The following is a 25,187-nucleotide window of genomic DNA, read 5'->3' as shown; positions in this document are numbered from 1 at the left end:
AGACATTTTCTTTTCTTTTCTCCCTCTTCTTTGCATGTCTGGTGATCTGGGGAGCACCAAGAGGATGCATTTGGGATCTTGCACCTGGGCAAGCCACTGTTCTGAGCTGTCTGCACAGGGAGAGGGTAAATAATAATGTGCAGGCCCGTGGAAAGCTGTGTGGGTGACGGCCTGCCACTCTGGGCAGCACCTGAGGAGAAGCAGTGGGATGGGAGAGCCCAGGGGTCAGGAGAGCTCGGTGTCAGCCTTGCTCAGCTCTGGGAAGTCCCCAAAAGGGCTTTTGGGCAAGCAAGTGTGAATTGCTGTTCTCAAGAGTCTGCGTTTCAATTGTAAAACTCAAATGTTTGTCTCTCCCTGGTTCCGAATCATTTTTGGTGTTAGATGTGTCCAAAGTGAAGAATCTCACACCATCCATCATTTTCAACATACTGTGGCTGTGTGTGTGGTTTGTTTAGGGGATGCAGGTCCAGGCAGTGACAGTGGCAGTCACACTGAGCATCCCCAGGACAAAGCAGTGAGTTCATAGACTGTGCTTTTACCTGTGGCTGCAGATTTCTGCTGCGGGAATATGAAGAGACCCTCCACATCAGGCACAAGGCAAACCACCACGTAGCCTGTGTGACACGCCAGTGAGAGGCAGCAGCACAGCCAGGCTCTGCAGCATCTTTGCTTGTTGCTGCTCGGGATGGGTGCTGCCCTGCACCGAGGGGTGACTGTCACCCAGCACCAAGGGACAGCTGGTGGGTCCCCCTGGAGGTAGGGGGCTTTGTGGGGAGCAGGAAGGGCCGAGAGCAGTGGGAGGAAGTAGGATGGTGTCCCTGGGGAGCTCCCCACAGCTCCATGATCAGTGGATACATCCTGCAATGCCAGGAGCCAGAGATATTTTTAACCTCAAGGCAAACCAGCCTGTTTCATTAGTCACAAAGGCTCCTGCAGGCTGGAAAGGAGAGAAGGATGTCTGCTTCCCTGTTGGGGTGTTCAGTGTAGCACCAGCAGACCCCGCACTGCGCTGGTGTGGCGCTCCAGATGGCAGCAGGGATGGGCAGGCTGTCAGGGCTGCCCAGCACCAAGGCTGGGCCGTGGCTGGCAGGAGGAGCTCTTGCTGTGGGGCAGTGTGCAGGTGCCAGGTTCTGGCTCCTTGTCTGGGGAGAGCCCGCTGCTGTGTCTGGAGCTCCCCCTGCGCGGGGCCGGGCTCAGCCTCGCTGCTTGTGCCCAGGGCTGCATGGGGAGCTGGTCCCAGTCCCCATCCTGCTCTGGGCTGTTCAGTGGGCTGCTTCTGGTCCCCAGCTCACACTCTATGCTGCTTTCTGATATTTTTATGAAACACCAAAACACATGAATGTTCTGTTGTGGCTTTGATGCTGCACCGAGGGCTGGAGAATGTTTAGGGATTAAACAGCTTTTTGGGTGGGAGAAGGAAAGGCCATCCAAAAGGGGCACCCAAACCTCTGTCTGCCACACAGGATTGTCTGGTCTCTGTGGGTCAGTAACAAGGGGCAGCTCATGGGGAATCTCTCACACTGCTGCTCATTCATGGTCTGGGTTTCTATTGAGGTGGTGGCTTTTGCCAGCTGAACAGAGCACACCTGACAGATTCTTGTTGCTTTCTTCCAGAGTTCTCCTGTGGTTCCTCACCTGTGGCATTGGAAGAATTCCCTGCAGCTCCATCCTTGGGACTTCCAGGGGCCCGTGCAGGACTTGCTCCTTGTCCCTCAATGAGATAAATTGTGTGAAACACAGATCCAGGGCCTTGGGTCTGTGGCTCCTCTGTGCCTGGGGCTCCCAGCAGAGCACAGTTTAGCCATACTGGCATTGCCTGTTGTTATCATTTCCAGCAAGGGTTCCCATTCAGCCTAGAGTCACTCCCCCTCCTGCTCCCATTCTCCCAGTGCCAATGCTGTTTGAGCAGTAGGATACAGTCACAGAGAGCCCCCAGGAAACTGCAGCTTCCTTCCCACCTCTCCTGGGCAAGGCATGCACCGTCAGGCAATGCCAGCCTTGGCTGGATGGATAATCCCAATTTTCCCCTCCTGTGGCAGTGGCAGCTGCTGATGCCAATGCAATGACCCACATTCTGAGCTGGCAGCTCTTTCCCTCCCTTAGTCAGTCTTCCAGAAGATGGGTGATGTACAGACAGACTCCAAGCACTGTCTGAGCAGGTCCATGAGGGCACCAGTGTGCCAGCAAAAAGCATCAGCCATTGGCATCACATCACCAGCCTTGGCACACCTGATGGATGTGCCCAGCAATAGGAACAGCTTGCCTGCATGGGCCTTTTTGCGTGATGGTAATAGTTAAAAACAGTTCTAAGCAAAGCGTGTAAAATCTTTAAATCTTTAACAAATCTCTCATAATTCCCAGCTAAGTAGATTAAAGCTGACTGCAGGCTTTAAAAGGAAGCAAGCTGATCACTTGCAGGACAGAGAAAATAAATAAAATTAAAACAATCACAGTGTAAATGTGCAGCTCCCATGTTCCTGGTGCAGATAAAATTAGGGTGGCAGGATGGCAACCAGACCACTGGTCCTGGGTTTGATGGAGGCAAAGACTCAGTGAGATGAGGCAATACAGCACAATTCTGTATCAAAAGAATTACTCAAAAGCATCAAAGATGCTGCAGGCAGATTTTATCAGGATGCTGCACACCTGGGGAACAAAGTGGTGCTGCGTGGACAGCTTCTTCAGCAAAAGAGGACAGGCTGCTGAATTCCCAGGCAGAAATCAGGATCCTTGTTAAGATTCATCCTGGTGTTAAGGTCCCGAGCATCAGACCAGTTTGTGGCTCTGGTACTCTCTTCACAGTGCTCACTGCAGCTGATGTGTGTTTGTAACGATAGCTCGGATTGGAAATTATATGGTTAAATATCTTGGCTCAGTGGAATTCAGCACTTGGACTTTCCTTCAGTGACTGAAGGAGCAGATTTTGTAGGATTCGGCTCCTATCTGGAGAGATCTGGTGTTTCTCTTCCTTAGAACCACGTGTTCCTTTTTTAAATGTATATTTCGGTATAAGGTAGAGGGGCATGGCTAGCTGCAGCTGTCACGTAGAGTGAAAGCCGCCAGCCAAGGGCAGCAGTGCTGCTGCAGGGCATCCCTGCGGTGCCCGTCAGTGCCAGCTGCTGCTGCCCTGCCTGCTCGCACCGTGCCTGTGGCTCCTGCTGCCCAGGCACTCTGCCACCCCAGCCCAGTGGTGCCCACTCCCTTTGCCAGCCCAGGGATTCTGTTTGCTTGGCTTTGCCACTGTCACTGTGCTGTCCCCAGACCCAGCACTGGAACTTTCTGCTCCAGTACCTACAGGTGTGTCTCAAAGGCAGCACCATGATGATCCCTGCTAAAAACTGCAGCAGGATCTCCTGCTGCTGCCATCATACACTTGCAGGAAGCACTGGTGTTTGATCCTGAAGATCTGGGACAGCAGCAGCTTCTCGGGGTTTGGTGGTGAGCCACAGAAACAGGTGATGCAGGACAAATCTTCTGAAGGCACAAAGGCTGCTCAAACTCACCAGCATATGCCCAGAGAAGGGGGATTTGGCTCTCCCCCACTTTGGCAGGTGGTGTTTGGCTCTTTGAGAGCAGCTGAGATTCGGGAGGGTTTTGCAAACTGGATGGGTGGTCATGGCCCTTGTCCCTCTCCCATCCCGTGAGATGAGCAGAACAGACCTGGCACAGGTGACTCAGCTGGGCCCTCACTGCTCAGAGAGCTTTAATGGCAGAAGGACGAAGCTGAAGTTTCCAAAGCTGCCCCAGAAAAGGGCTCCTAAAATGGTGACACTTCTGTTCTAATGAAGTTACGCTTCACCTGTTCAGGAAGGAGATGGCTCAAAACAAGGATGGGAGGGTGCCCTGCCTTAGCCCAACTCTGCTAAAATGACAAGACGTTCATGTTGTTGCTCTCAGGTGACCATAGAATATTGTACTGCTGTACTGAGGTGACATCTGCTCCCCTTCCTCCCAAACAGGCAGCTTCCTCACCCTACAGACTGCCCCAGGGCACAATAAGTAGGTTAATGCTTGCTTTAGGGTTAGCCTGAGGGTGAGGGTTCCCTGCAGGAATAGCAGAGTGAGGTTTCCTCTGTGCCTGTGTGAGTTCATGTGTAGGGATGCCTCCAAGGCAAATGAATTCCTACTGCTCCCATTTCATCACTGTGTGCCTCTTCCTCCTTCCTTGGGATGGTGATGTTCCTTGGGATGACAGAGCTTTGATTTTAGTTCTGCCAGGCTCATATGATTTTTCCATTTGTCATTTGTTCTTCCATTTCCCTGCTTCCAGTCCTCGTTCTGGCCAGGCAGGAGTGGGAGCTCCAATGGTTGTGTTGGCCATGCCTCATGCTTCTCATGCTTGTTTCTTCTATGGCCAGACTGACTCCCAAAAAGGAAAACAAACCAAAACGTGTCAGTGGTTTTGAATTACAAATCTGGGTGTTCAAAATGCATGAAATGAGAAATTTCGGGCGCTTACTGCAACATGAATCCACCTGTGTTGGACATGAGTGGCATTTCCTATTTATGCTCAGACTCTTGAATACAAAGTTAAAACAGATGTCAAGGCAGCTGTGGACGGAGAAAACAGCATCAGGTTGGAGAAGAGGGAGGGTTTGGTGTGTTCATCATTACAGACTTTGGTTGTGGCAAATGAAAGTTAAAGAGGCGCCTAGAACCAGGTATTCAAACTTAATTTCCTATTTGTATAGTAATGTGTGAAGTTCCTGTGTTTAATTTGCATGTAAATATTGACTTATATTGTTACATAAAAGTAGTATTGACATTTTCCATGGAAAGATTCTCTTTTTGATTGCTTGCCATTTCTTGACCTACATTATCAAACCAGAGAAGCTGCCATGCTGGTGTGATTCAGCCCAGCCTCAGGTGTGAGTGCCTGTCCTTTGGTGGCCTGCTGTGTGCACAGGTCCTGCAATTGAAATGGATCAGCATGTGGCCAACGGGGTGGGTGGTTGTCATGGCAGGGGTTCCCCTCTGTTGTGGAAGCCGAGGGTGTTGGTGGATGGCAAGCAGAGGCTCCAGAGCTGCCCAGAGGGGCCTGGAGTGGCCTTCAGAGCCAGGGGCAGCTGGAGTGGTGGCTGTGTCACTGGAGGCAGCACACAGCCAGGATCCTTGCAGACAGCTCCTTGTCTTCCACAGCCTGAGCAGGAATGTGGAATTGCCGAGCACTCCCAGTTTTGCTTGAAACATGCAAAGTGCTATACAGTTGTTAAGTGCATCACAAATTAGAGCTAGACACCTTGAACCAAAATTAGAGGACAAGTCTTGCTCCTGAGTCTCTCTCTGTCTCTACTTGGCACTTGGAAAGGGCAGATGATGAAACTTTTTTCTTGCAAGGATGTTGAGATTAGGGATTGCCCTTGGAGAATGAGAGTGATGAATGTCATAGAAATGTCACAAGCAGATTAATAGCAAAGTTCTGTGAGAGGTTTGAAAAGTGGGCACTAAATGCAAGTTGGAGCTGGAGCTGCACACTGAGCTGTGGTAGGAAGCACTGACTGATGCCTTTTCTGTGCATGTATGAATTAATAAGTGCAGGATGGTGTGAGATGTGCATCAGAGCCCATAGCAAATGCTTATGCAGAATATCCCAGATTATTCTGGCAACCTTGATTCTGTCATATCCAATGCTCCAATAATATCTGGTAATTGTAGTGTTTTTCTAAAATAGTTCCACTGTAAGCACTGTTCATAAATTAAGAAATTCCATCTGCACTTGTGCATGTTCCCATACTTAGTCCACCTAATGAGAACTGCGAGGTTCATCGTCCTTTGAAAGCTTTCTCAGTTGTAAATGTGATCGGAGACACCAGAGCATTCTCTTGGCTATCAATCTGCAGATAATAGAAGGTCCATTTCTTAAGTACACACAGAAAAGGAGAAGAAGAAATACTGGCTATGACATAAAATGAATTGTCTTCCTCCATGCCCTTGTAACCTAGGGCATGTAGTGCAGGCTGCCAGCCATCGCTTTGCAGATTTAGAAGTGCTGGAATCTCTCTGTCTGTAGCAGGCTGCCTGATGGATTGGTGAGTAATGGACTCAGGGAGTGCATTACCAGCACCCAGACTAATGGCTAGCACTTGCCCATGGCTTTGGCTATAGATCATCCTCTGTGCTATTCATAAGCTCTTGCCAGTCTGTCTCTGGCACTCGTGCTGCTGCTCTGACACCGTTTGCCTGAATCATTCTGCACCAGCTGCCATGCTTCCAGAAGGTGAAGGGGAGAAGAGAGCGAGTACCAGCTCTCACTCTTCGGAGGGCAGGTTAAAGGATAAGGTAATGGACATGGTGCTCGCCCACACAGTGTTACTAGCACAGTAGCCTGGAAAATGCATTTGGGTTTGCTGTTCACCATGAGGCACTGTCCCACCGCTGCCTGAGGCACCTGTGCCCGGGATCTTTTCTTTCCCAGGCAGAGCAATGTCATGGGTCATGGCAAGATAGGAAGGGGAGGGGGAGGTGGTTGGGGTGCTGGGTATGCCTCTGACACGGCTTCTGGAAGTGTCTGGATGGTGCTGTCACGATTTGGCTGTTTGTGAGCTAAATGAGGTAAAACCAGCCTTCAAAGGCAATGGCCATCTCCAGGGCTGAGATCTGGGCTGGCTCTGATGGACAGGGCAGGTGTGTGCAGACAGGAATGAATTGCTTCAGTCCTGCCTGGCTCGGGAGCTTTTACTCTTCCCTTAGATTCCATGACATGAGTAGGACTCCAGGACTCTGGCATCCTTGTGTGATTGGGATGAACTGGATTCCTCTTTCCTCCTTTCACTTGGACCCTGCCCAGCCATAAGGAAAGAGCAATCCAGTCAGCTCTTGGTTTAAACTGGTGACCCACCCCACAGCCAGGGGTGTGAACCTGTTCCAGTTCACAGGGCAGCCTGGTCCCGTTACTGATAGTGAAGGTGTAAGACTTGCTCTGCTATTCTGGGCTCTCTGACTTTGTATTTTTTGCAAGTTATTTAAATAAATTTCTGCTGTTTTTCTTAAGATATTCCTGATGAGTTTTTGGAAAGGGATGAAGTCTTCATCTAAGGAATTTCCTCTAGAGCAGTCGTAGTAAAGATTGCTGCTGAAACCAGACAGCAGAAACAAAATTGCAAAAACACTGCAGATGAGGGAGGGACGTTTTTCAGTTCCAGGAGTCCTGTGCAATAAGAAATAGCCTAGACTGAGCAACAAACACTTTACATTTTCTAGTACTACTTTACCTCAGGTGTTAGGGATGTTGTGCCTTTTAAGGGGATAGTAGCAATGACACAGATGTTCTTGGGGTGCTAGATATTACGCTCTTTTAGAGAAAGACCTTTGTACCAGGGCTTTCATTTAGGCACTTCATAGGAAGTCGTGCACCTTTCCATTGCTGGAAGCAAGGAGAAAATTCTGGTTCTTTGCATTTTCCAGATTAATTCCACCAAAAGTCCCCATTAATTCACCAGAACTCTGGGGGTATTTTGGATACTGAAACAGGTGGCAGATTCAGATTGTTGCAAAGACGGGGGATGCTGCTGAACAGGAGAAGCTTAACCCAGAAATTCCCAGTGAGCATTATCCATCAGTTTATTTGCCTGCTATTTTGGGAAGTGTTTCTGGTAATAAAGCGTCATCAATCTATTATTTCTTTTGGCCAATCTCTCTCAGCCTGCCTATATAAAACTCATTGTGGCCTATATTTAACTGAGAATAACCTCTGCTTATTTCCTCTCTTCCACCATGAGTTTTATTCCTTTAACAAGCACAACAGCATGCTGCTCCGGCTTCAAAGAGAAAATTAATTCCGTCCGCAAAAGGGTCAAGTGCTGGAAAGTGCATAGCAATGCAGTTTGCATGGCAGGATCCAGGAGATATGATGCTAATAAGATTCCAAGATGAGAACAGCAGACTGGCTCTGGGGATTCAGATGAAGGGTTCTGTAAATTTTAAAAGAAATGGTCTCCAAAAACTAATGATGTCTGCTTTCCAATTCATTAATAATGGGAAGCAGGGAGATGGGAGTGAGAACAGGCCATGCTTTGAAATATCAGAATGTAACGAGGAAAAAACCAGCGAGAGCTCATCTCACCGGGGTCATAAAGCTCGGAGGAGCAGGCGGCTGCAGGGGAACACAGTGGCGGTGCCTGGAGGGAAGGAAATTGCACTCTGTGCTCTGCCATCTGTAATTTATGCACAGACTCTTAGCCAGCATTGATGTAAAATTTCTATGCAGAAAAAGATGCTGTTGTATTGACAGATCTTTTTCAGAAGTCTTGTTTAAGGTGACTTAGAACACAGGATATTTGATGAGTTTTAAAAACAGGTATGAATTGCCTTAGCATATTTACAAATGGCTTTTGGTAAACCTTCCCCTTCACCTTTCTGCAGTGCATGCACGAAACCTTAAGCTTGTTTGTAGTTAATATTGGAAGAAAACCCCTCAGGCAAAGCCTAATGAACTGAGAGCAATTCTGAGCTTCCCTCTGCAATATCGTGAGAGCCTTTGCCTTTCCAAGGGCTCTTGGACATATCGTGTGACCTTGTTGCTTTGCATCACCACAGCCTTCCACTGCTGCTGCAGCATTGTTGGTGCTGCTGCTGTGCTGACACGATGCTGGAGTCTCTCCCTTGTGCCTGCCAGGGGCAGCCAATGGAAAAGGTCTGTGCCTGAGCACGTTCCTCAGTGGGAAGTTGTGAGGCAGCAGGATTTGGCTCTGACTTTATTCTGACAAAGCTAGCATGCTTGTACAGTGAGGTTAAAGCGTTCCTCCTACCTTTTACTTTAAGCTGTGCAATACTTTTCCATCTCACCTTGAAATTTCTCAGCAATGGTGATGAGGTTCTGCCAGAACCGCAGTGCCACTGGCAGCTCTTCTGGGAGGGGGCTCCACTGTCAGCCCAATGTGCCCATGGGGCTGCCACTGCAAGGGGACCCTGTGCCCTAACCCTAACCTTAACCCTAACCCTAACCCTGACTCTGACCCTAACCCTAACCCTAGCCCTAACCCTAACCCTGACCCTGACCCTAGCCCTAACCCGAACCCTAGCCCTAACCCAGTAACATCACTGTAGCCACCAGGACCTCAGAACACGCTGCTAAATTTTTAAGGTCTTTGCTTTCTCCTGTGTTTGTGCTCGTCTGTCTATTCAGTCCAGCATTCATCTTTTTTTTCTGGGTTTCCCCTCACTCTCGTGAGAGCATGTGCCTCTCAGTGATGAGTGCAGTCACTTTACAGCTTCTGCTTCCCCTTCCTCAGCATCCAGCATCCACGTGGCGCTCACAGAGGCTGCACAGATCCATTGCTCCTGAGAACCAGAGCCTGTGCTTGTGGCTTCAGTGTGTGCCCAGTGACGGGTGTGTGGTGTTCACCCCCAATTCTCCAGGCAGAGCTGAGGGTGCTGCAGCGAGGGGAATGAGCGGGGCAGGAACATCTTTGCACCCTTCGCCCAGCAAATCAGCACACAGCCAATCAGGCAGGGAGGATTTATATTATCTGAGCTGCCTAGGAGCAGATTTCTTGTTTCATCAGAAAACCCTGACTTTTCCACTGATGCAATCCAGAGCTCTGCCAGAGGGACTGTCTTGGTGGTGTTCAGATGTTGCCACATGATCCCTTTTCCGCTGCTTTTCACACGCAGTCTGTGAAAACACACATTTTCCCAGCAGTGCCCTTTCCAGTGCTTCAAACCGAGCCAGGCTGTCTGATTATTCCTCATGACAGGTGTAAAAATGCTGGATCCACAGCAGAAAACCTCTTGTGATGAGGAAGCTCTCACTGCAAATAATAAGCCAGATTTCTGTGGAAACCTGCACGGTTCCAGACCCTGGACAGGCCACAGGCTCTACAGCAGGATTCTGTTCTCCTAACAGATACCCAGAGTCAGATTTTCTTTTACCTTAATATGAAAATCTATTATGCAGTCAGCATGATGCTTCTTGGTATGTTTATTTTTATACTCCATTTATTTGTTTTGTTCTCAACATCTCTTTCCATTGGGAGGGAATTTTCTATACCACCTGTGTATGAGGAGTGAATGGGACTTAAGGACTATGGGAGCAAGACAGAGGTCAGTTGGGGTTTTTGTTATCTGAGTGGAAATGGGCACCATTTACAGCTGTGAATTAACACACCAACTGGTCTTTTCCATAGAATAATATTTACATTGCAAAGTTGATATTTTTAAGCCGTTGTCTTTAGGTTTCAGTATTACCAGGCTTTAGAGCCCAGTGAAGTATTTCATTTCTCATTACACTTAGTGCTTCACCTTCTGTCTCTGAAGACTCAGAAAAAAATATTTATTGTTTCAGTAATATTCCGAAAATATTTTATTATTTTCCTCTGAAGCCAAAGGACAAAAATAATTTAATTTCCCCAGCATGAAGATAATGCCATGAATCCCAGCTCTGTGGAGAGTGCTGCTCCACAGGACTGCTCAAGAGTCTCTTCCCTGTGTACAGACTCACTCGGGCTCCTAATTCCTCTGTGTCTCCCAGCTTTGATTCCTCCTTTCTCTTTGCCTTATTTTTCCTTTTGACTACTTTTCTCTGCTCTAAGGCCAAGGGTTTTCCCTATGGAAGGAGAAAGCGTAGCCCTTCCTGGCCTTTCCCCAGCATTTGGCCACCCAGCACGAGCAGCCCCACGGCAAGGCTGGCAGTGCCAGGGCACACAGGCAGCAGCAGCAGCCCCACGGCAAGGCTGGCAGTGCCAGGGCACACAGGCAGCAGCAGCAGCCCCACGGCAAGGCTGGCAGCCCCAGCAGCCCCACAGCAAGGCTGGCAGTGCCAGGGCACACAGGCAGCCCCAGCAGCCCCACGGCAAGGCTGGCAGTGCCAGGGCACACAGGCAGCAGCAGCAGCCAGGGCTGCCCAGCGCCCTCCCCTGCCCCCCGTGCCCTCCCTGCCCGGCTCCCACCCGGGCTGCCCCTCTGCGCCGTGACAATGCTGCAGCTTTCTGTCTGAGGCAGCTCGGGGAGGGAGAGCGAAGAGGGCTGTTAGATCCATCGCTGGCAATTTAGATTCAGAGACATTTCATCTGCAGTTCCCTCAAGTGTTGAATTGAATAAAACCAGAGCAGCAGTGGAAAAGGAGGTGGGGGAAGGGCTGCTCCAAGCACTCTTAGCTAAACAAAAAGAGACAGGCAGCTCATAAAAAAGGAATTGCACCCTTGAGTTGAGAATCTGGATTTGCAGGGCAGGGAGGCTGCGTGCCAGAGCCCACCCATGGGCAGGGGCCAGGCAGCACTGCTGAGGGCTTCTGGCACTCCTGCAGCCAGAGCAGATCACAAGGCTCTTTTCTGGGTTTCCTGATTTTCTGTTGGCTTTTTGAAGCCCCTGTTGTAAAATCAAGCAGGAAGAACAGAATCTCAGGCTTTGGTTGCAATTAAAAAAAACCCAAACTATTCTTCACTTTCCAGTGGTTCAGGAGAAAAGCACAAAAGCAAAACTCTCAAGGGTCAAAAATTCAGAAGTAACTTTCTCTTGGGGGCCAGACTCATCATTCCCAAATGCAGCTGTGAGATGGTAGAACTGTTCTCACATTAGGTGTTTTTGTTCGTCTGCCTTTGAGGGAATTGCTGCTGGTGGCTGCTCTGGCCATGCACTGCAGCACCTGGATTTCTCTGGCTCTGTCCTACTCCACAGGTGTCAGGTGAGGATGGTTTCACAGGAGCACATATTCACAGGAGCCAAGGCTGGAGGAGAGCCACAGCCACCAGAGAGAGCTGGGTCCCAGCAGCAGGAACCCTTGGGTCTCTCCTGCCTTGTATGGGTGGTGCCAACGCCCCCGCGGTGCCACGGGGTGGCTGCAGCTGGGAAGGCAGAGCTTTGTTTGCCCCCTCCCCACCTCCTTTACTGCCCCTCTGCTGCCTTGCTCCATGTTAGTGGCAGATGTGGTGCCTTACCCTTTGCTCAGCGCTCCTTCAGAGCAGGTACAGGTGTGCATACAAATGGCACATGCTCAGCCTGCTTCAGAGCAGGTACAGGTGTGCATACAAGGGACACGTGCTCAGCGCTCCTTCAGAGCAGGTACAGGTGTGCATACAAGGGGCACATGCTCAGCCTGCTTCAGAGCAGATCAGACTTCACAGCCAAAGCCTGACCAGCACTGAGGTGACCCCGTGCTACACATGGGCAACCTGGGCAGGTGTGTGGCACAGGCCTGATGGCAGCTTGGCCAAGTGTTGTGTTTGCATTACAGTGTTCCCAGCGTTTGTGGTGCACCTGCAGAATCCCACGTGAAACACAAAGGTAAGACCAGGGTGAGGAGCTGGGACTCCTCAGGACAGCACCGACATCTTCCCTTCAAGTGATTTCAGCTGTAAAACAGAGCTTGTGATTCTTACCTGTGTCACCAGAATTTGGGAGTCTGATTAGCCACATCCTGTAAAAGACTGAAGCAGCCTTACTGTAAATCCTGGAGCAGAGACCACAGAGCAGGAGAGGCTGTCTCACAGGCATGTATTTATGCTGCCCTGTTTCCCTGTGCTATCGATCCAGCGGCTTGCTAAGATACAGTCCTGCCTGCTGCAGTGGTCTAATTCATTTTTAAGCATCATTATTTTTCATGTTGTGGTCTTCCCCTGCTTCGGGTGCCTCTCCCCACCCCTCCCCGGCAATGCCCATTGCTGTCTGTCTCTAGGCGTGAGATGCTCCCACATGTGTGTGTGCATACCAGGGAGATGGAGAGGCAGCTTCAGCTACACTAAGCAATTAAACTCCAGTAGCTCAGGGATGAGCAGGAGGCCGTGATTTTCTTTTCCTTCGCAGTAATTGCCTCTGCAATCAGCTTTGATCACCCGAGAGCAGAAGAGATGAGTGCTGCAAGTTGACATCAGTGGTTTTAATATATCCATTTACATATACAGGAGCAGTGCAGCATACAGCTTTCCACAGCGCCTCTGACCTGAAACCATCGCCGCTCCATAGATACCTCATTTAATTTAATACTCCAGCACGCTGCGGAAGCCGTACGGTGGGGATGGGAGGGGGCATAATCAAGCCCTCTCTCTCCCTCTCTCTCCGTTCATGTCTGTAAAAATGACATGAAAGTAATTGCTTTTGAAAAGCAAAGCAGAAATGGCACAATTGATTCCACTTAAATGAGAGGAGAAGGGGTGGGGGTGGGGGATGCTCGCCCTAAACATGCCACCTCCCTTCCTGCCGCAAGCACATCGCTGCGAGGGGCTGCGCTGGGACACAGGAAAGGTGGGCTTGTCTGCATGGCAGGCGAAGGAGGGAAGCTCGGGCAGGCAGTGCTGCTGTGGGCAGGATGCGCCCTGGGTGCCCTCGGACCCCCAGGCAGAGGCTGCTCCGTGGAGCCATGTGATGGGACATGCCCTGCTGGTGCCCGAGAGCTGGCAGGCAGCTTCATGGAAATCCTAGAATCACCTGCCTGGCAGCTGGGAGAGAGGATGATGATGGGGAGACATCAGCTTCTCTCCGTCTCTAATGTATCTCTCATTATCTCTGATGACAAAGCTTTGTAAACCCATGATTCTGGAATCCATCCCGTCTCCTGGTGCTGCTGGATGCTCACCCTTCTGCCAAGGACCTCCCAGTGCCCCCCTGTGACCTGGCACCACTCAGCTCTCCTGTCAGTGGAAGCCAGGACCTGGCACCATGGGCTGTGCACTGCCTGTGTGTGCTGACACACATCTTTAATGTAGACATTAACATGATTTCGTGTTAATTACATGCAAATTGATTATTAGTATATTTATTGAATGTTGACATCAGGGTGACAGTCTTCAATAAATATGTTTTACTAATCAGTTAGCATTAATTAATATTGAAATCCCCTGTAGGTTTAGCAAGTCGGTGAACATTGGTGAGGCCCCTCTGTTGCTGCCAGTGTTGCTGGATGTTGGCAGTGTTGCTGGCAGCACTTGGCCGTTCCTGTTCTGCAGCACTGCGAGCACAAGCGGGCCCAGGAGGTCCAGGGGCAGTGGCAGTGCTGGAAGGACAGATGGACACATGCCCTGCCCCGAGGGAGAAGCTTCTGGAAAACATTGCTCTTGGGAGAGCCCCCCATGCAGCAGGGCCTGCCTGAGGCCAGGGGGCTGCCAGCTTCAGCCAAGGTGCTAGTGGCCAGGCAGCGCTTGCAAGAAGCTCTGGAGACCCCTTTCTCCAGGACACAGGGCTGCTTGTGGGTATGTCTGAGCAGCAGAAGGAGAATGCTGCTCTCACCTGCATGCAGGACCCTTGGTCCCCTACCAGTAATGCAGAGGAGTTTGTATGCTGCATTTAAACCACCAAGCAGACCAACTCCTAAGCTGCCTGGGCAGCATTTTCTCTTGCCTCCCCATCCTTAGCAGGGCAGGAGCCATACAGTGCCTGCTGACTGTGCCTTCTCTGCAGCATCCCTGAGGAGCAAATGGCCAAGGCAGCAGGGAGAGCGGCTCCACGCTGGGGTCAACACTTGAGTTTTGTCATGCTGATGCTCCTTGGCTGGCAATTACGATTCTTCCCTGCTTCCACCTTGTGCAAACACCTTAGAGCTGGAACACCAAGAAATTAATATGCTGAACCCTTAGAGCTGCCCCTGTTCAGACAGATGGACAGGCTGTGGGGTGCCTGAGACCCTTCTGCTCTGCTCTGAGGACAGCAGACACAGGGAAAATGCCTGAAGAGCTCAGCACGCAGCTGCAACAGGAGCTGGGTGTTTGGTTGCTGGTTAGAATAATTTTGGTCTTGCTCAGCTGCTCTTTGCTTCCCTCACTGCGGGGTCTGACACCCCTCCTGTGAGCAGAGGCAGGTGCCCCAGCCAGCAGGGTTTCTGCTTTCCTGAGCTGGACATGTCTGCCTGCTGCGGGCAAGCATGTCAAATCACACCTACCATATTGGCTTCCTGTCCCCAGAACATCAGATTTTTGCAGCTAATGTGTGGGGGGTGTCTCCTCCTGCCAATCCCCACCCCCAGCAGCATCAGGTCTGTGCTGTTCAGGGTTTTGTTAAGCCGTTTAGTATTAATTGATTTTTTTTTTCCATTTTTTCTTTCTTTCCCTGGGCGGGTCAATAGCTGGATGCTCAAGAGCAGAGGATCTATCAACTGCAGACCAAGCAGAGGGAGAGGCAGGCAGACCTGGAGCAGAAATGCAGCCAGAGCATCAGCTCAGCCAGGACCTGGGGGCCAGCCACCAGCTACGGAAGGGAGCTTGGAGCAGGTAGGAGAAGACAGCAGTCCACTCGAGCTCAGCAGCCCAGGCTGAGAAGGGATTTGCTGCATTCATAGCAGTAATAGTAATCTGCTGCTCTTGTTTACATGGCAGCATAAGGAAGGGCTGAAGATGTGACAGTAGAGTCTGTCACCTCCCAGTGAGGAGGGGAGATGGGAGGCAGCAGGGAGATGGCTGCAGCTCTGCTGGCCGTGAATGGGCGGTGGGATTTCAGTGGCTGTGGGGGTGTGATGGCTGTCATGCACAGATGTTGTGGGTGTTGCTCTGCTGCTGACCTTGGAGAGACAAGAAGAGGATGGCCACAAAAACACTGCCTCAGGGCAGAGCTGTCCTGGCTAGTGGTGACATTTACATGCTGTGAGCCGGGAGATTAGGATTGCTCAGACCTGTCAGCCATGCTGCTGTGGACAAAACCCTCAGCTTGCTCCTGGACATCAGGGTGGGAGCACCCTTGCTCCTGCTGCAGGCCTGCTGGGCAGCCTGTGCCACTCTACCCCGTGCTGGGTCTGTTTGCCCCTGCCCTGCCACCCACCCCTGTATTTCAAAAGCTGTGGAGTCAGATCCCTTGCTCAGTGTGCGCCCCTGTGTGTGAGCCTGGCTTGGGAAAGCACATTGCTCCCTCCTCTGCAGCCATCAGGCTGTCTGCCACATGGCAAACAAGGATGAGGAGAGATGGCTGATCCTGGAAGCCTGGGGAACTCCTGCTGCTGCACACTGCAGCATTACCTGCTTAACCTGTGATCCACTTGCCATTCCCTTCAGCACCACACAAGCCATTTAAAAAATGTGTCTATTTTAACAACTTGCTAGTGAAATATGCTTGGGGTTCTGGTAGAATTAAATGAAGTACTTTTGACATTGGAGCACCAGGTACCAGCATACTGGATGCTCAGCACCGCTGGTTTGTCTAAAGCAGCTCAGAGGACAGCATTTAAAGTAAGTTGGGTGTCCCCAACTTTATTAGTCAAAGTGGAGACATTTTGTTTCATTTGATGTGGTGATGATAAATATATTCCTATGAATATGTTCATATATCTATATCTATATCTGTTCTGTATCATATATGTTCATATATCAATGCATACATTGCAATATATATGAACACAATGCACTGATTACATTTATTGAATTTGAAGGAAAGTTATAAGTTGTTGTTCTATTTACTCGCACGTCATCCATTGTTCTGTGTGTGAGGAGTCAGCCCAGAATGCGAGCTGAGCTGTGTGTGGCAAGCCTGCATTCCAGCTGCCCACAGCGAAGGTGGGAGCAGGATGTGTGTGCCTTTGTCTGTGTTTGTGCATGGTGGCAGATGGATGAATGTGGGAGAGGGTCAGCATGTGCCTTTGTTTTGTTCTGCATATGCATATGGATGATTGTGTGTTGATTTCTGCAAAGACAGCATGGCAGGGTAGGAATGATACTCTGCTCCTTCCCTTCCCTTCCCTTCCCTTCCCTTCCCTTCCCTTCCCTTCCCTTCCCTTCCCTTCCCTTCCCTTCCCTTCCCTTCCCTTCCCTTCCCTTCCCTTCCCTTCCCTTCCCTTCCCTTCCCTTCCCTTCCCTTCCCTTCCCTTCCCTTCCCTTCCCTTCCCTTCCCTTCCCTTCCCTTCCCTTCCCTTCCCTTCCCTCTATGGTTAACCTTAAGTCTCTGGCCCAAAAGAAATGAGAATTCTAAGACAAAGGATAAAACCCAAGGGAAACAAAGTTGAGACCATATTTCTGCTGCATAGAAAGCTTCATTAGCCCTGCTGGCATAGCAGTCATGAGAGAAAAAAGCCCAAAACAGTAGCAGTGATGTGAAGGGACTGACTGCCAGGGGAGGATGTCATGCATTTGCCATTTCTTGATGTCTTCGAGCCCAGCCAAACACCTGTCTGAAGCTCTCTTAGTCAGAAAAGGTACTGATTTCAGAGTAACAGGGAAATATTCATGACTGTAGGTACTGGAGGTCAGGCAGCCCAATCCCTTCCTGCTCACCCCGGGAATCTGCAGGAAGGAAATGCAAAGGAGGATCACAAGAACATGATGCTATTTGTGCTCTTGGATAGGAGTTCCCACCAGCACTGATTCATCTGGCTACATCGGCATGCCACAGCATTACTCAGCCCCTCAGGTGGTAGATCTGTCTGGAAGAGGCCAGGTCTGCTGACCTTATATAATTTATTCCTTTTTTCAGATGTTTAGCAGCTGTCCCCAGTCTCCAAGGTATGACACAGCCAGGTGGTCCTAACCTTGCTGAAGATGTGGGGCATTTGCACCATTTTTCTCACAAGATCTCACTGCAGTCTCAGCTGCTGTAGCTCTGTTCCTCCTCAGGAATTAGGCTTGGGGCTGTGCTAGAATAAAATCAGATGAAGATGGAGAGATAGATCTGTGGAAACGTTTGTTTAGTGCCCAGGAGCAGCCCAAAAGGCAAACTGACTGTTAACAATCATGAAGAAAATAATGGAGAGCAGATCACAGTTCTGCCAATGAACAGATTCATAGTGAAAGCTGCACTGTGATTTCTATATGAAGCTCTGTCTGCCTCTCTCAAGAAAAAGATTTGGAAGTGTTTCAGAGAAGACCAACAAGGATGATCAAATACAAAGAATATTTTCCATGTGAGTAAAAAGTGGATAGTCTTTTTAGGCTGGAAAAAAATAGACTGAAGGGGATTATAGTACCAAGTTTAGCAAATAGAGGTTGCCTGCAGTATGATTTCTCATCATCCCTTCAATGTAAGAACCGGCAGCACCCCATAAATTAGCAGGTAATAACAAAAAGAGCAAAAACCAGATATTTTTTGAATATTGTGCTGTGTCAGACTGCTTCACACAGGGTGCGGTGCACCCCCAAAGCTCATATGTATTAGAAAATAAATAAAACATTTTAATGAGAGAAAAATATCCACTAACATTGATGGAATGCAAGAGCCCATTTCTGGTTCCGGAGCCCATGGGCTGCGGGTGGCTGAGGCTGGCAGAGCGTTCCTGGAAGCACTGTGGGACCTGTGGCCTCTGTACCCCAGCATGGGTGCACCAACCAGGCTCCAGGAACCAATCACCAAATTGCACTGCCTTCTCCTAGAACAAGCCACCAGTGGAGAAACAGAAAACAGGTTTTTTGTAGCTATACTGAAACGTCACAGTTGATTTTAAGCCTCTTAGACAGTATAATACTGACTGCAAGTTCCTGCTGAGGGCTATCGACTCCAGCCTGTGCCAAGCTGCAGGGAACACCCTGTGCCATGGCTGCGTGTGATGGAGCGTGTCTCTGCACCAACAGCGTGACTGACTCAGATCAGAAACCAGCTTCCTGGGATTTCCCACCAGCATCCTTTCACACTGCCATCCAGCAGCAGAGATCTGTGCATCCATGAGGTGACAGGCACCAGAAGACAGCATCATCTTCAGGCCACAGGGAGGGATTAGTGCAGACTGGAAGCAGCCCCCCGCTGCCCTGTGTGCAGGGTGGGACACACTGCCTGCTGGGCCCTGGGGAAGGAGGGGGCTTGCACTGCAGAGCTGGCTTTCCCAGGTCGTGTGCTTGTAAGCAGACAACGTGGCAAACAAATTGAATGTTGTAGTGTAACTCCTAATCTGGTTCTTTTGAGGCGCCTGCTGTTGTGCTGCTGTGGTGCTAAGGAATGTCTGCATGATGGAATGCAAGGCTATACCTTAAGTACTTCAAATTAATTGAGAGCAGTAGTGTTTCATGCGGTGGGACCACATGGAGGCCACTGACTATTTACAGTGCTGTAGGTAAGAGCTGCAGGCAGCGTGGCTTGTGTGGGCAGGACGGACGGTGTGGGCCGTGCAGACCGGGCACCAGAGCAGCAGCTGACAAAGGGCAGCTGTGTGCTGCTGTCCTGTTATTACTTCAGGCAGCATCTCTGCTTCGTCACACACTTCCTATTCTGCGACACACCGCTCTCAGCAGTGATTCAGCAGTCACAGATTCTCCATCTTTTTATCAAGGTTAATTCCCCATCACCATTATTTTTGCATACCTTCTACTGCAAGAATGAAGAGGCCAATACTGAGCAGCAGTGAATGCTCAACCAGCATAGTAACCAGCCAAATTCCATATTAGCAGCATGGTTTAAATACCCAGCCTGCTTCTACGTGGTGATCAATAACACAGTGGAAGGGAGTGGAAGGGGCCCCTGCTCCAGTTGGGTAATGCTCCCCTATTTCTGGAGTTTGTAAGCACAATATCAAAATTACAAAGCACAACACTTTCCATTTCTTGCTATCATTTTGAATTAAAGACTTTCTATTGAAGACACTCACTTCAAAAACCAGCCAGGCACTTTCTAATATCAAGCAAACTGCCTGAAGAATAAATTGCTCCTATCAGAAATAAAGCATTTTAGTTCTGCCAGAAGCAGAGAGATCTGTGTTTGTAAGTCCCTCCAAAGGCAACTCCATCTTTCCTGTTTTCCTCTCATTTTCTTTTGATGCACGAAGCCTGCACATTGCAGTGCTGTGATTGGATTCAGCTTTGGAGCAGTGTAATTGTAAATATTCATTGGAATCCAAGCTAGTTTTCCCAAGTCTCTCTTAAAAGCTTTGCAGTTATACAAACAGCCATGGCTCTGCATTAGCCTCACAGCCTGGGGGCTGCCTATTCCTCCCCAGCCCCAAAGTCTGCTCTGTCAGAGGCTGCATGGAGAGAAATCAGCCTTGCCAACCATTTTAATCAATGCTCTATTATTTTCTTTATTCCGTCTTTAATGACTGTGCTGTAGAGCTGGCTCTCAGATACAGGTATCCCGTGGGGCTCCTCACTGGTGTCTACAAAAATAACATAACTCACCTTGGCTCACAGTTGCCCTGAGTGTCCTGGCCATGTATTTCAGTCCCTGTCTCTCTGCTGATGTTGACAGGGTGTCTGTGAATGGCTCTGAGTCCTGGTATGTGGTATACAGGACATGGTACTCGTGGTACAGGGTGTTATGCCTGTGACCATTCCTCCCTCCTCTGTGAATGCTCTCCTACTGTGGGGCAAGGCAGAGGCAGCAGACTGCTACAGCCCCTGAGGAGCTGAGGAAAGCTCTGTCCATCAGCCAGAGCCTGCCCTTGCCCTGCACAGCCAAACTGCGTGCTCCAAGCAGATCGTGCTCTCCAGGTGGTCTCTGACTGCAGCCATGTCCTGCACAGCTCATTTGCAGAGCAGCACATGTAAGAAACTGCACACAGCTATTCTGCTGAGAAGGGAAATTGAATCCAAAAGTTCTGATAGCATATCTACACTCCTATCTCTGCCTCATCCACTCATGTGTTCCCCACCATGGGCGGGACTCTGGCCAAAGCCTGTGGCACAGCAGAACATGTAATGCAGATGGTGGGATTGGAGCCTTCATCACCCAGTGACCTCCTCCAGGCTCTGCTTGCTCCTTTCAGCATGTGTTACAGCCTCCTGGCACCGGGCAGGCTGGCAGTACAAGGGAAAACACCAACGGAGGCTGTGCTGGGCTCTGGGAAAGGGAAGGGAAGGGAAGGGAAGGGAAGGGAAGGGAAGGGAAGGGAAGGGAAGGGAAGGGAAGGGAAGGGAAGGGAAGGGAAGGGGGGATGCTCTCTTTCTGCTTCATGTCTGTGTCCCCATTACCTCCTGCCCTTTGGATGTTCTCCCTGTGTTCCCCACCACCAGTCTCTTTCCATTTACCCAGCTCTCTCTGATTTTTGTCTCCCCCCAGGCCTCTTGCTTTTTCTTGACTCCCACACAGTGCTGCCGTCACTGCTGGCTTGGAAGGAGGCCCCAGAGCTGCTGATGTGGCTGTCCAGAGGCGCTATCCCTCTTCCAGCAACTTAGTGATTGTAATTGCAAGAATCACCAATGCCTTGTGTCCTGTGACCAGACCCAAGCAGCACTTTGCTTTCATTTGCTCCTTCCATTTTCCAGCAGAATTTCTACTTCCTGCTGATTTCCATTTCTTGGTTCCTTAGAGAACACATGACAGGTCCTCCAGAGCTTGTGTATGCCCTTAACCCACAGAGCCAAAAAACGGAGATGCAGTTGCCAGAAGCAGCAGTGGGAATGTGCCGCGATGGTGTAAATACACAGCAGCACGAGCAGCGGGCCGGAGGCAGCCCCAGGGACCGCTGCACACCGGCGGGCTCCCTCCTGAGCCCGTCTGCGCCTGACCCTGGAGGGCAGTGTTCAAACACAACCAGGCGAGCCCTGTTGTGGCCGACGCTGCCGGGGCAGCACTGGGGAATGAGCCGGGTGAGCCGGTGTTTGAGCAGCGGCAGTGTCAGGGGCTGGCTCCTGGGTGACTGGGCTGGGTGGGTCTCCTCACGCACCAACACTCCCCACCACGAGGTCTCCTGGGAACATGCGGTAGCTGGAGGGGTAGAGCAGAGGCAAAGCACTGATGTTCACTCTGGGATGTGTCATGGCCTTTCAGCTTCCACTAGAAAGACAGCAGGGCAGAGCAGGTCCCGACCCATTATTGCTACTGTGGCTGTTTCCCCCTTCTGTTTTTACACATCCAGTTTGTTCTCTCTCCCTTCCCTCTCCCTAGAGCTGCTGTGGTTTTTAATAAGTATTTTTCAAGTAGCTGGCTGAGACCCTCGCAAGGATAATGAGATCATTCGCACCGCAGAATGCCGAGCCCTGCAAGTCCCGATTGCTATCGCTCCCGGTGGACTGCGCCCACGGTGCCTGTATTTCTGTCGCTGTTCCTCATCCCAAACACAGCAGCATGCCCTGGGCAGTACCGGATGGGATCGGCCGGGGTACGGCTCCCTGCCAACACCATCAATTGTCACTGGAACCGCTCAGAAATAACCTTTAAGGCTTATTAAGATTCTACCGACGGAGACGTTGATCCCGCTTTCCCGTTCATGAATCCCATCCTCAGCTCAAGACCTGCCAGCGCTCCGCCTGCCCCGGGCTGAGGCTGAGCAGCGGGCAGACCCGGCACGGGCACTGCCACCACCGGGCACCCTGCTCCGGGCAGCCCCGGCCCGGCACTCCCTGCACCTGCTCCCCCGGCACGGGCACCCCCATCCCCGGGACAGCCCCGCTCCGGGAATCTCGGCTGGCCCACGCCGGCCGGGCACCCCCGGCCCAGCCCCGACCGCGACCGCGGCAGAACAAAGGTGCTGGGCGGTGCTTGGGGCGTGCCCGGGGGGTGCTTGGTGGTGCAAGGCGGGTGCCCAGACGGGGATGCTCGAGGGGCGCCCGGAGAGGTTGCTCGGGGGATGGCCGGGGGGAGCACCGGGGGATGCTCGGCGGGTCCGGGGGTGCTCGGGGCGGAGCCGCCCTCACGGGCAGCGCCGCGCGGGCCGACAGCGACCCCTGCCGGGCGGGAACGAGGCGGAGCGGGGCTTGTCAGCGCGCATGCGCGAGCTGCCGCCGCAGCCCCCCGGCACTGCGGACCCCCGGGGCACCCCGTGCCCCGCTCCGGTCACCGCAGCCCCCCGGGCCCCGCTCCGACCACCGCAGCCCCCCGGGCCCCGCTCCGACCACCGCAGCTCCCCCTCCGCCCCTTCGGGCACCTCAGCTCCCCCTCCGCCCCTGTCCATCACTGCTGCAAGGTGCCCAGAGCAGCTGTGGCTGCCGCATCCCTGGCAGTGTCCAAGGCCAGGCTGGACGGGGCTTGGAGCACCTTGGAAGGTGGAAGGTGTCCCTGCCCATGAGCAGATGAGGAGTCCTGGCTCAGGGCACCAGCAGAGCAGTGAGAACCTTGTTAAAGGACCAGCATCAGTGTCTGCTTTGGGATCAGGGGCTGATAGGTGGACAGAGCTGGAAATGTGCCATCCAGACTTGGTTCCAAGTGGCCATAGATGGCCCATCCACAGTGTCCAACTTGCTCTGCCAAGGGGTAACCATTTCTCTGTGCTGAACTCCAGTTTCAGTTTGGTTTGTATCATCTCACAGACATCAGATGGGTGCACTTCTGCCTGCTGATACAAGAGCCTTGTCTGCTCTGTTCCCACTTTCCTCTTGCATTCTGATGTGCGACCAAACTATGCCTTGCTCTGCACTAAACCCCTCACAGAACGCCACTTGAGTTGTGCAGTGCCCATGACTCCTTCTGGAGCCTTTCCTAGAGCTCCATGGTCCCCCTGCACCATGAGCCCCGGCAGCACACAGGTTCCCACAGCCACGAAGGGCCATGCCACCACTGCAGCTGGATGTTTGGCCACACGAGCAGCCACCGGTGTGTCCCACACGATACTAGGATGTGCCAGTGCAGCAGCTGCTGCATGAGCTGCTTGTGCATTCGTGTAAGTACAAACAAGACCTTAAGTCATGTCTTCTTTGGCTCATCTCTGTGAAACAGGGATCACAGCATTTGTTTTGCAGAGGGGCCCTGCAGTTTGGTTCATGAATGTCAAGTGGTTTCAGCTCCTGTGATGGAAGATACTGGAGATGGACAAAGGGGCACCAATGGCCTAAAGCTGATGGAGGCCCAAGCAGCGGTCTCACCCAGCTGCCCTGTTTGCTAATCCAAGTGTGTAATCAGCACATACAGGCAACGTGTTGGCTTGGGCTGTGTCACACAGCAGCTCAGAACATTCTCTTGGGGTGCATGTGAGCTCATGCACCCCAAGAGGGGTGATTGGTGTCTGTGCAACCACCAAGGATGGGCGACGTGCAGGAGAGGACGGAGCTGGTGGTGGCATGATCACGAGATGGGTGTCATCAACACACAGCCATGGCACAGACAACATGCAAACCTCCTTCCACCCCAGCCACTCTGCCCTCCAGCTCTCCTGAATGAAGTCCCAGCTTTGTTTTTCTGATTTCCATTTTGTATCCTAAAATATTCACTCCAAGTTCCGCTTGACAGACATGCCTAATCTAATCTCCATGTCTGCTTTCTAATTTTCGCAGCCAGGATAAAACAAATTGGCTGGCGTTAATTGCCTGTGCAGCGGCCTGGAGCTCTGAGCCGTGATTTACGAGCTTGGAGCAGGCGCTCTGCAACACATTTTTCTTAATTTATTTTTAATGAGTCTCTCAATTAATTTTCTTGGAAACATCTTAATGATGTTGGAGGCGGATGTTAATGAGGTTTGTAGCAGCACCTCATTTTGCATATTTTAATGTACTGAATGGCATGAAGCAAAATCCTGGTCCTAAAACAGAAAAAACCTTAAGACTGGAAAGGACTCCTGGGCTGACATTACTGCTCTGGCTTGAGGCTGAGGCACTGCACGGGCTAGTTGGTGACTTCGAACATTGTGAGGCTGAAGCTGGGTGAGCCCACAGGGATGGCAGGACCCTGGCAGCATGGGGAGGGTGAGAGGCCATGCTGGGTCATGGTTGGTGGCCAGACACTTCTTAACAGATGGAGTGAAAGCCTGGATACAGAACCTGGGCACTGCGACCCCCCGTGCTGGCATGCCCCGTGTTGTGGGCACCCCATTCCCTGCACAGCTCTTTTGGGCAGGAGCTCTCCCAGACCCAGGGTGGGGCTGCCTGGGGCTGATGACTGCGGGGTGCTCGGGGTGTCTCTGCCGGCCCGCAGGGTCACCAGTAATTGCTGACGCATGTGCCAGCAAGAGGCAGCAGCTGGATCGCCTTTGTTTGCTCCCAGCATGTCAGTCTTCATTAAACTGGAGGGGAATGAAAAAGGATTCACTTTTGTCCCAGCCTGAACATGGCAGCTGTTTAATTTCAATTAAGGTGGCACTGAAAAGAGTAGCATTAAGGCAGTAATTAAAGTGAGACAACTCCCACCCCCAGGACTGTGCTCACACAGCAGAGGGGCCAATTTTGACCCCCACCGTCCTCCCAGCACCAGCTGAGTATGGGCAGGCAGCTGTGGGTCAGGGCCGTGGGGCTGCCCCACACGCTCACAAGGAGCTGGAGCAGCGTTGACCCCTTCAAGGCAAGCGCTGCCTGCAGCTCAGCACGGTGTGGCACCTCTCTGGTATAGAGCAGCATTGCCTGTAGCACAGTGTAACATGGCATGAGGCTTTGTCCCATAAAGGCTCTGTGCACTGTGGATGCTTTGTGCCCTGGCTGTCACTGCCTGAACAAGACTGAAGTCTGCAGGGAAATTTTATTTCCTCGCAGTGGCAGAAACTGTGGCCAAATTCAGTT

The 25,187-nt window shown here is 51.3% G+C and overlaps 1 protein-coding gene and 1 long non-coding RNA gene across 5 annotated transcripts in view; both read left to right on the top strand.

Moving 5' to 3' along the window:
* The window catches only part of LOC113460175 (uncharacterized), a 58,480-nt gene extending 49,510 nt beyond the window's left edge, over positions 1-8,970 (top strand). For 3 of the 4 annotated variants that reach the window (XR_012582359.1, XR_012582358.1, XR_012582357.1), the window contains one exon: positions 1,615-8,953. The gene's annotated coding sequence lies outside the window, so the exon portion shown is untranslated. Of the gene's footprint in view, position 1; positions 741-1,614 lie in introns of those variants that run through there. The other variant, XR_012582360.1, reaches the window with a different exon arrangement.
* A 5,667-nt stretch (positions 8,971-14,637) lies between these two features.
* Positions 14,638-23,391, top strand: LOC113460176 (uncharacterized). Its single transcript, XR_012582363.1, has 3 exons — positions 14,638-14,899; positions 14,990-15,134; positions 20,824-23,391. It is a non-coding gene; the product is annotated as an uncharacterized LOC113460176 (long non-coding RNA).
* The last annotated feature ends 1,796 nt before the right edge of the window (positions 23,392-25,187 follow it).

The sequence above is a fragment of the Zonotrichia albicollis genome, chromosome 13 (assembly GCF_047830755.1).
Source record: "Zonotrichia albicollis isolate bZonAlb1 chromosome 13, bZonAlb1.hap1, whole genome shotgun sequence".
NCBI classification, from domain to species: domain Eukaryota; kingdom Metazoa; phylum Chordata; class Aves; order Passeriformes; family Passerellidae; genus Zonotrichia; species Zonotrichia albicollis.
Note: the sequence above shows the minus strand (reverse complement) of the source record. Positions and strands in the feature narration are given on the sequence as shown.